This window comes from Piliocolobus tephrosceles, chromosome 10, assembly GCF_002776525.5.
Source record: "Piliocolobus tephrosceles isolate RC106 chromosome 10, ASM277652v3, whole genome shotgun sequence".
Taxonomy (NCBI): Eukaryota; Metazoa; Chordata; class Mammalia; order Primates; family Cercopithecidae; genus Piliocolobus; species Piliocolobus tephrosceles.
The window spans coordinates 10386443-10397724 of NC_045443.1; the positions used below are offsets into that span (position 1 = coordinate 10386443).

Consider the following 11282-nt stretch of genomic DNA (forward strand, 5'->3'; position numbering starts at 1 on the left):
GGTCATTCTGGAGTACTGTGGGCCCCTAATCCAATATGACGGGTGTCCTTATAAGAGGACAATCATGTGAGAAAAGACACAGGGAAAACGCCATTTGAAGACAGAGGATTTGAGTGATCGGTTACAATGCAAAGAATACATGGGGCTCTTGGAAGCTGGGAGAGATGCGTGGAACAGATTCTCCCCGAGAAAGAACCAACCCTGCCGACACCTTGACTTTGGGCCTCCAGAACTGTCAGACAATACATTTCTGCTGGCTTTAGCCACCAGGTTTATGGTGCTTTGTCAGGAAATTAATATGGGTCAGACAAACTCAATCAATTATCAGCCAGAAAATATTTAAATTTACCTGTAGCCTGGAAGCCCTTACTTTGAGTTGTCCCACCTTCCTGAATGAAACCAATGTATTTCTTAAGTGTACTGGATTGATGTCTCATGCCTCCCTGAAATATATAAAACTAAGCTGTGCCCTGACCACCTTAGGCATATGTTCTCAGGACCTCCTGAGGGCTGTGTCATGGGCCATGGTCACTCATATGTAGCTCAGAATAAATCTCTTAAAATATTTTACAGAGTTTGACTCTTTTTGTTGACAATATTTTGGCGCCCGAATACATGGGGCCTCAGAGAAGACTCAGGACCCGGAAAGAGTAGCCCGAATCCAGAGCTAAGGTACCAGCAGAGGCCCATTGAAGTCCCACTGAGTTCAAGTTTCTCTCCTGGTGGAACTGGTAAGTCCTCCCGAGCCCCAGACCTCCCTTTGGTTGACGGTCCTTGATTTATTCTGAGCTGGTTTTCTCCTAGGAAATTGTTGTTTAAGGATCCTAATTCTACTTCAGGGATGCATTCTAAAGGGAGTTCTCTGTTGCTTTTTCTCCTAAAATTTATCTTGATTCAGTTTGTCTGTGTGCATTTGCGTGAGGAACTGAACTGTTGTTTTCATAGCTAAATGAGACTGAGTTTTTTAGCTCTGAAGAGAAAGGGCATTTGCTCCTCCCAGCTGAAAGGTGCCCCTGGGTGACCAGGGGCCTCACAGGAGTGTCTAGGGGGTTGAGCCCTCGCCATGTGCAGCAGCCCTGCAGGGAAATCCCCAAAAAGAATTAATTCTAAAATTGTAAAATTAATTTCTGCCCACACTCTCATGCCGTTGCAACCTAGGCCTCCACAATTTGACCATTTTCTCACTACCCCCTGCCGGGAGATCCCATCTGGTATGCTCACTGCAATACCTGTTCAATTGAAAACAGGTCACCCTATCTTGTCAACCTTTACACAGAACATCCCCACTCCTCTTTGCCTTAACGACAAGCCAACTGTTTCTTAAAAATTATGCCCTCACAAAATGAGGCTACTAAGTTGCAAGGAGAGTGGAAGTAGTGGAAGAGAGGAAAGTCAGCATTTTTGTTATTGTTGTTTTCCTTGCTGACTCCAGACCATTATTTCTTCATCATAGAAAAATGGTTCCTTTAGGCTGGGCACAGTGGCTCACGCCTATAATCCCAGCACTTTGGGAGGCCAAGGGGGGCAGATCACAAGGTCAGGAGTTCAAGACCACTTTGGCCAACATAGTGAAACTACTAAAATACAAAAAAATTACAAAAAATACAAAAAATTACAAAATCTACTAAAAATACAAAAAATTAGCCAGGTGTGGTGGCAGGCCGCTGTAATCCCAGCTACTTGGGAGGCTGAGGCAGGAGAATCATGTGAACCCAGGAGGTGGAGCTTGCAGTGAGCCAAGATCTCGCCATTGCACTCAAGCCCGAGCGGCAGTGCCAGACTCCATCTCAAAAAAAAAAAAATGGTTCCTTTAATGGATAGTGATAATGGCTGCACAACAGGGTGAACGTAATTAATGTCACTGAATTACACACTTAGAAATGGTTAAAGTGATAAACTTTATATTATGTACACTTTATCACAGTAACAATACCCCCAAAAAATGGCTTCTTTGAGGCACATGCCACCTGCCCACTCCATCCACTACCCCTTCTCATCACTTTCATCTTCAAACCTTTTCCTTCCCTCTCAATAATCCAAGACTTTGCCCAGAACTCAGTCCGTCTTCTCTCTTCCAAGTTAGATATCACAACTGCAAAAATTAACTACAGATCAAAATGTGAAACCAAATAATAATTAAAGCCAGTTTAAGAGAGGGCAGGGCACAGTGGCTCACACTGTAATCTCAGCACTTTGGGAGGCCAAGGCGGGTGGATCACCTGAAGTCAGGAGTTTGGCCAGTATGGCGAAATCCCGTGTCTACTAAAAATACAAAAATTAGCTGAGTGTGGTGGCACGTGCCTGTAATCCCAGCTACTTGGGAGGCTGAGGCATTGCTTGAACCTGGGAGGCGGAGGTTGCAGTGAGCCGAGATCATGCGATTGTGCTCCAGCCTGGGCAACAGAGCGAGACTGTCTCAAATAAATTAATTAATTAAAAATATAAACTTATTAGAAAAAAAAATTTGGAAAAATACAAGTAAAATCCCAAGCAGGCAATTCTAGGTGGAATACCAAAATCCACAATAAGGGGGAAAAAATGACAGTTTTGACTTTATTAAAACTTAAAATGAGGAATGGGGATTGGGGATATATTCATCAAAATATACCAAATTTCAGTTAGAGAGGAGGAATAAGTCCAAGAGGTCTATTGTGCAACGAAGTAACTGTAGTTACTAACTGTAGTTAATAACAGTTTATTCAGGCCGGGGGCCACGGCTCACGCCTGGAATTGCAGCACTTTGGGAGGCCAAGGCAGATGGATTACTTGAGATCAGGAGTTCAAGACCAGCCTGGCCAACATGATGAAACCCCGTCTCTACTAAAAATACAAAAATTAGCCAGGCCTGGTGGTGCACGCCTGTAATCCCAGCTACTTGGGAGGCTGAAGCAGGAGAATCGCTTGAGTCCGGGAGGCAGAAGTTGAGCCGAGATCGCACCATTGCACTCTAGCCTGGGCAACAAAAGTGAAACTCCATCTAAAAAAATAAATAAATAAATAAATAAATAAATAAATAAATAAATAAATAAATAAATAAAACACACAATGTACTGTATTCTTGAAAATTGCTAAGAAAATAGATTTTGCCTTTCTGCCCTTGGACGCCACTGAGGAAGCATCATTAAAGACTCTCTTCTCCCTGCCGTCATGTCTAAGTCAGAGTCTCCTAAAGAGCCTGACCAGCTGAGGAAGCTCTTCATTGGAGGGCTGAGCTTTGAAACAACCAATGAGAGCCTGAGGAGCCACTGTGAGCATGGGGAATGCTCAGGACTGTGTGGTAATGAGAGACCCAAACACCAAGCGCTCCAGGGGCTGTGGGCTTGTCACCTATGCCACTGTGGAGGAGGTGGACGCAGCCATGAATGCAAGGCCACCCAACGTGGATGGAAGAGTTATGGAACCAAAGAGAGCTGTCTCAAGAGAAGATTCTCAAAGACCAGGTGCCCACTTCACTGTGAAAAAGATGTTTGTTGATGGCATTAAAGAAGACACTGAGGCCGGGCGCCATGGCTCACACCTGTAATCCCAGCACTTTGCGGGGCCAAGGCGCGGGGATCACAAGGTCAAGAGATCGAAACCTTCCTGGCCAAAATGGTGAAATCCCATCTCTACTAAAAATACAAAAATTCCCCGGGCGTGTGGTGGCGCATGCCTATAGTCCCAGCTACTCGGGAGGCTGAGGCAGGAGAATTGCTTGAACCCAGGAAGTAGAGGTTGCAGTGAGCCAAAATCATGCCATTTCTCTCCAGCCTGGGTGACAGAGCCAGACTCTGCCTCAAAAAAACAAAAAGACAAACAAAAAAAGAGAAGACACTGAAGAACATCACCTAAGAGATTATTTTGAACAGTTTGAAAAAATTGAAGTGATTGAAATCATGACTGACTGAGGCAGTGGCAAAAAAGGGGGTTTTGCCTTTGTAACCTTTGACCACCATGACTCGGTGGATAAGACTGTCATTCAGAAATACCATACTGTGAATGACCACAACTGTGAAGTTAGGAAGGCGCTGTCAGAGCAAGAGATAGCTAGTGATTCATCTAGCCAAAGAGGTCGAAGTGGTTCTGGACACTTTGGTAGTGGTCGTGGAGGTGGTTTTGGTGGGAGTGACAACTTTGGTAGTGGAGAAAACTTCATGGTCATGATGGCTTTGGTGGCAGCCATGGTGGTGGTGGATATGGTGACAGTGGGGATGGCTATAATGGATTTGGTAATGATGGAAGCAATTTGGGAGGTGGTGGAAGCTACGATGATTTTGGCAATTACAACAATCAGTTTTCAAATTTTGGACCCATGAAGGGAGAAATCTTTGGAGTCAGAAGCTCTGGCCCCTGTGGTGGTGGAGGCCAATACTTGACCAAACTAAGAAACCAAGGTGCCTATGGCGGTTTTAGTAGCAACAATAGCTATGGCAGTGGCAGAAGATTTTAATTAGGAAACAAAGCTTAGCAGGACAGGAGAGCCAGAGAAGTGACAGGGAAGCCACAGGAACAACAGATTTGTGAACTCAGCCAAGCACAGTGGTGGCAAGGCCTAGCTGCTACAAAGAAGATATGTTTTACACAAATACTCATGTGTATGGACAAAAAACTTGAGGACTGTGTTCGTGACTAATTGTATAACAGGTTATTTTCGTTTCTGTTCTGTGGAAAGTATAAAAGCATTCAACCAAGGGTTTTAGTGTAGACTTTTTTTTTTTTTTTGCACTCATGCTGTGGATTGCTAAACGGAATAGTCTGATCATGATGCTGAATAAACGTCTTTTTTAAAAAAGAAAAAGAAAATAGATTTTAAGTGTTCTCACCCCACACACATAAATATGTGAGGTAATGCATATGTTAATTAGCTCATTTACCCATTCCACAATGTATATATATTTCAAATCAACATGTTATATATTGTAATATATACAATTTTTATTTGTCAATTAAAAAAAAAAAGTCATCCACAGTGATGCACACCTGTGGTCCCAGCTACTCAGGAGGTTGAGGCAGGAGCATCACTTGAACACATGAGGTTGAGGCTACAGTCAGCCATGATCACAGCACTGCACTTCAGCCTGGGCAAAAATGTGAGCACCTGTCTCTAAAATACACAGACACACACACACAGACAGTCACACACAGACACACACAGATACACACACACACACAGACACACACACAATTTTTTAAAAACTTAAAATGCATGAATAGAAAGAAAATAAATGCTCCACAGTGTTTTAAGAAAACAAACAATATAAAATATTTGCAACACATATGACTGACAAATAAGCAGGTGGCATGTGCCTCGAAGAGTGCTTACAGATTGATGAGAAAAAAGACAAGAAAAAAGCAAACGCTGATAGAGTGAATAGCCAAAGGATATAAACATGAAACTCAGAGTAAATACAAATAACTAACTTACTTGAGCAGATGCTCAAAGCCAGTAGTAGACTGGAAAGCACAAATGATGACAAAGCTATAACATCCCTCTTTCCCCACAAAAATAGTAATAATAATAATTAGCCAGAATTTAAAACATTGAGAACACATGGAGCTGAGAAGGACCTAGGTCTGGTACTGTCATCCGTTGCCAGTGGGAGTAAAACTGCTGCAGCCTTTTTGAAAAGTAACCCATTGGTATTATGAACACTTTTGCTTTGGCATGTGTTTTGGCTCATGATTTCAAAACATGAGAAAACAGAATACATGTACAAAAATGTTCGCTGTCATGTTTTATTTCGTTTCCTGCACTATTACTCCCAAATCTTTTCCTATACATGTCCCTCACTTCAGAGACCCTATTATTTGGTTTTCTTGCCTACTTCTCTTTTCTGACACCTTTTCTCTTCCCCTGAAACCATGCTGTAATATCCTCTCCCTCCATCCTTCTTGCTATTTGATTTCTCTATTTTTTATGACTAATCCCATGTGGCCTGCTGCCAAAAATTATGCAATAGTACAGACTGAAATCACTAAAAATATATGGCCTCCTGCCTCACCCAAGCTCGCAGAGCTGCCCAGCAATGTCGTGTCTCCAGGCAGATGCCTCTTTTTGCCCTTTGTGATTATTCAAAAATTCTGCTGTCCACAGACCCCCAAAACTATTATTTCCTCTCTCCTTCTTAGTATATGACCTTGTCTTTGATTTCACTGAGAAAATGAAGTTCACGAGGCAAGAGCAGTTTACTTCCCTGTCACTTGTAATAAACCCATCAGAATCCTCACCCATCTGTCCTTCTTCCATGGGAAAGGGGCACTCCTTCTACCCAAGGTTACTTCTTCCAGTTGTCCAGTCAGCTTTATATTCATCCACTGACTCAAGAATTTTGGTCTCTAAAGGATCCTCTCTCACATGCTTTTTTTTTTTTTTTTTTTTTTTTTGAGATGAAGTCTCACTCTGTCATCCAGGCTGGAGTGCAATTGCGCGATCTCAGCTCACTGCAAACTGCACCTCCTGGGTTCAAGTGATTCTCGTGCCTTGGCCTCCTGAGTAGCTGGGACTACAGGCATGTGCTACCACGCCCAGCTAATTTTTGTATTTTTTAGTAGAGATGGAGTTTCACCATGTTGGCCAGACTGATCTCAAACTCCTGGCCTCAAGTGAGCTGCCTGCCTTGGCCTCCAAAAGTGCTGATTACAGGCATGAACCACTGCAACCGGCCACACCCACAAGCATTTTTAATATCTCCCTTTTGTCATAATTTTGTTACCTCCGGTTACAAAATGTGCTTCTATCTGTATTTTAAGGTATATTGACCTAACATATGACTCTACTTAGATATTATCCCTTTCCTTCCTGTCTTAACCAAACTGTGAACCATCTAAACTCATTGTTTCCACTTCCTTACTTGTATTATCAGCCTGCTAAAATTTCACCTGTCACCACCACACCAGTGAAGAATGATAAACATGACCTTCATATTGCCATTTCCATTGAATACTCTCCTCTCATTATGTTACTTTACAACTCTTTGACATTGTGTTCTAATGAGTGCTCCCTGCCCCTTGAAAACCACTTCTTCTTTAGCTTTCATCACATCATTTTTACGCTCTTTCCTCTGTGCCACGAGTTTTCTTCTCTCCTCTTTATTTCCTTTCCCTTCTCATTGCTAATACAGAAACAAAGACTTTACTATCACCAAAACTTTGCCATGTGAGAGCATTACCAGCAAGGGAAAGATGTGTACTGTAGATGTCCCAATGTGAAGAATCTGAAAGACCTCCTTCTAAGTAAAAACCGCTTATTATTCTTCAGAAATGGAACCAGGAATGAAGTCGTCATAATCCTGAAGAGCCTGGGGTTCACCTTATCTCTGCCTTGTGAGGGTATAAAGATATAGGCACCCAAATTTATACATTGTTGGAGAGTTTAAATTGGTGGGACCATTTAAAGCTGTCATCAAATTTAAAATGCATATTGCCATTAACTCAGTGATTTCCCCCAACATATTCACACATATGCAAAATGTATAAAAAGAACATTTATCTAAAATCTATAGTAAAACCCACAGGACCAAGAACAGATAAAACAATTTTTAAAAAGAAAAACAAAGTTGGAGGACTATACTACCCTATAGTCTTACTTATAGACTTACTATAAAATTACAATGGGGTAGAAGTGACAGGATAGATACACTTTGAAAAGGAACAGAAGAGAATGCAGAAATAAACCCATGTGTCGGCCAGGTGTGGTGGCTCATGCCTGTAATCCCAGCACCTTGGGAGGCTGAGGCAAGCAGATGACCTGAGATCAGGAGTTTGAGACCAGCCTGGCCAACATAGTGAACCCTTGTCTCTACTAAAAATACAAAAATTAGCCAGGTATGGTGGTGCATGCCCATGATCCCAGCTACCCAGGAGGCTGAGGCAGAAGAATCACTTGAACCCAGGAGGAGGAGGTTGCAGTAAGCTGAGATCATGCCACTGCACTCCATCCTGGGCAATAGAGTGAGACTCTGGCTCCAAAAAAAACTCCATGTGTTCATGATCAATTGATTTTCAACATAGGTGCCAAAAGAATTCAGTGGGAAAAGGATACTTATTTCAATAAATGGCTGTAAAATAATTGGGCATTTATAAGAAAAAAAAATCTCAACCCATACCTCACACCACGTATAAAAGTTATAAAAAAGCAGGCTGGATGCGCCAAGGTGGGCGGATCACGAGGTCAGGAGATCGAGACCATCCTGGCTAACATGGTGAAACCCCATCTCTACTAAAAATACAAAACATTAACCAGGCGTGGTGGCGGGCGCCTGTAGTCCCAGCTACTCAGGAACCTGAGGCAGGAGAATGGCATGGACCCGGGAGGCGGAGCTTGCAGTAAGCAGAGATCACACCACTGCACTCCAGCCTGGGCAACAGAGCAAGACTCCATCTCAAAAGAAAAAAAACAGGCTGGATGCTGTGGCTTATACCTGTAATCCCAGCAGCCCAGGAGACCAAGGCTAGAGGATCACCTAAGGCCAGGAGATCAAGACAAGTCTGAGCAACACAGTGAAAACCCATCTCTACAATTTTTTTTTTTAATTGGCCAGGCATGCTGGCATTCACCTGTGGTTCCAGTTAGCTGTAAGGCTGAGGCAAGAGGATTTTGAGCCCAAGAGTTTAAGACTACAGTGAACTATGATGATGCCACTGCATTCCAGCCTGGGTGACACATCAAGATCAACTCTTTTAAAAAAAAGAAAAAGAAGTTAAATACATTACCAACCTAAATGTAAAACCTAAAACTATAAAATTTCTAGAAGAAATCGTTAAGGCAAATTTTGTGGCCTTGGACTAGGCAAAGATTTCCTTAACAACGTACAAAAAGAGTAAGCTAGAATGCAAAAGATTGAACAGGAAAAGAAAATCAAAATCTGTTTCTCCCATACTATACTCTCATAACAGAATGCTTTTGTGACCAAATGCGTAGGGATATTTCCCCACAAGCCAAGCAAGCCATCGATTCTGCAGTGAATTCTCCAGAGGTCACCAGCTGAGTGTCCTCTAACTCAATTCAATTCTGATATTATCTACCTGGAGGTAGCATCAGATCCCACAAGGAAAGGGCTCAGTCCCACGAGACTGTCTCCCACTTCCAATGCCAGTCCCAAGCACAGGATGTGGCCTGAGTTTCCGACTGATTGGCTTTAAATCTGGGTATCCCTGACACCCTCCTCGGGTCCAGTTTGCTGGATGGCTCACAGAACTCAGGAAAACACTTAAGGTTTATTCATTTATTTTAAAGAATATTACAAAGGATACAGAGGAACAGCCAGATGGAAGAGATGCATGGGGTAAGCCATGTGAGAAGGTGCACAGATTTTCCAGGCCCCACACAGGTGCACCACCTGCGAGAAACCACCATCCGTTCAGCTGTCCAGAAGCTCTTGGAACCCATTCTTTTGGGTTTTTATGGAAGCTTCCTTACATAGGCATAATTGATAACATCATTGGCCATCATTGATGGCCGTTGATCAACTCAACCTTCAACCTCCCTGGAGTTGAGGGGTGGGGCTGAAAATTCCAGCCCTCTAATCATGCCTTGGTCTTACTGGTGACCACCCCTGATCCTAAAACTATCTGGGAGCCCCCAGCCACCAGTCATTCATTAGCATACATAAGACACTCTTATCACTCCGGAGATCCCAAGAGTTCTAGAAGCTGTATGTCAGGAAATGGTAGGAAGACAAAATATATATAGTCATGCACACATAACAATATTTATGTCAGCAATGAACCATATATACACTGTGTTCCCATAAGACTGTAATGGAGCTAAAAAATTTCTGTTGCCTCGTGATTCCACGAAGTCGTAGCTCAAGGCACTGCACAAACACTGTTGTAGTGAGGCAGGTGCAAACAAACTCACTGTGCTGTCAGTCACATAAAAGTATAGCACATACAATTAGGTACAGTACATGATACTTGATAATGATAATAAACAACTGTTATTGTTTATGTATTTAGTATCCTTTCATTTTTTTAGAGATGGGGTCTGGCTATGTTGCCCAGACTGGAATGTGGTGGCTATTCACAAGCACAATCATATCACTCAACAGCCTCAACCTCCTGGGCCCAAGGGATCCTCCCATCTCAGCCTCCCAAGTAGCCAGGATTACAGGCACATGCCATGGCACCCAGCTATTTCTTATATTTTTAATTATTATTTTAGAGTCTATTCTTACTAAGAAAAAAAAAGTTAACTATAAAACAGCCTCAGGCAGGTCCTTCAGGAGGTGTTGCCAAAGAAGGCGTTGTTATAATCGCAGGTGTCAGCTCCATGCCTTACTTCTCAAGAAGACCTTCCAGTGGGACAAGATGTGGAGGCGGAAGACAGTGATACTGATGATCCTGACCCTGTGTAGCCCTAGGCTAATGTGCATGTGACCTGATGATGATCAGGTACGATGAAACAGTTCATATATCTGTTTGCCATTTCAATGTCTTCTTTTGAAAAAGGTCTATTCAGACCTTTTGCCCATTTTTAAATCGTGTTAATTAGATTTTTTTTTCCTGTTGAGTTATTTGAGCTCCTTATATATTCTGGTTATTAATCCCTTGTCAGATGGATAGTTTGCAAATGTTTTCTCCCATTCCATAGGTTATCTCTTCACTTTGTTAATTGTTTCCTTTGCTAGGCAGAAGTTTTTAACTGGATGCTATCCTATTTATTCATTTTTGCTTTGGTTGCCTGTGCTTGTGGGGTATTACTCAAGAAATCTTTGTTCAGACCAATGTCCTAGAGAGTTTCCTCAATGTTTTCTTTTAGTAGTTTCATAATTTGAAGTCTTATATTTAAGTTGTTAATTTTATTTAATTTTTGTATATGAAGAGAGAGGAGGATCTAGTTTCTTTCCTTTTTTTTTTTTCTTTTTTTTAATAGAGATGAGGTCTCACTGTGTTGCCCAGGCTGGTCTCAAACTCCTGAGCTCAAGTGATCTTCCCACCTCAGCCTCAGAAAGGCCTAGTTTCATTCTTCTGCATATCAATATCCAGTTTTCTAGCACTATTTATTGAAGAAACTGTCCTTTCCCCAGTGTTTATTCTTTATACCTTTGTTGAAAATGAGTTCACTGTAAATGTATGGATTTACTTATGAATTCTCTATTCTGTTCCATTGGTCTACGTATCTGTTTTTAATGACAGTGCCATGCTGCTCTGTAATATAATTTGAAGTCAGGTAATATGATTCCTCTAGTTTTTTGTTTGTTTGTTTGTTTTGGTTTTTTGCTCAGGATGGCTTTGACTATTCTGGGTTTGTGGTTCCATATAAATTTTAGGATTACTTTTTCTATTTCTGTGAAGAATGTCAT

The 11282-nt window shown here is 42.0% G+C and overlaps 1 pseudogene; it reads left to right on the forward strand.

Moving 5' to 3' along the window:
- Window positions 1–3147: 3147 nt before the first annotated feature.
- LOC111526590 lies at window positions 3148–4429 on the forward strand (annotated as a pseudogene).
- The last annotated feature ends 6853 nt before the right edge of the window (window positions 4430–11282 follow it).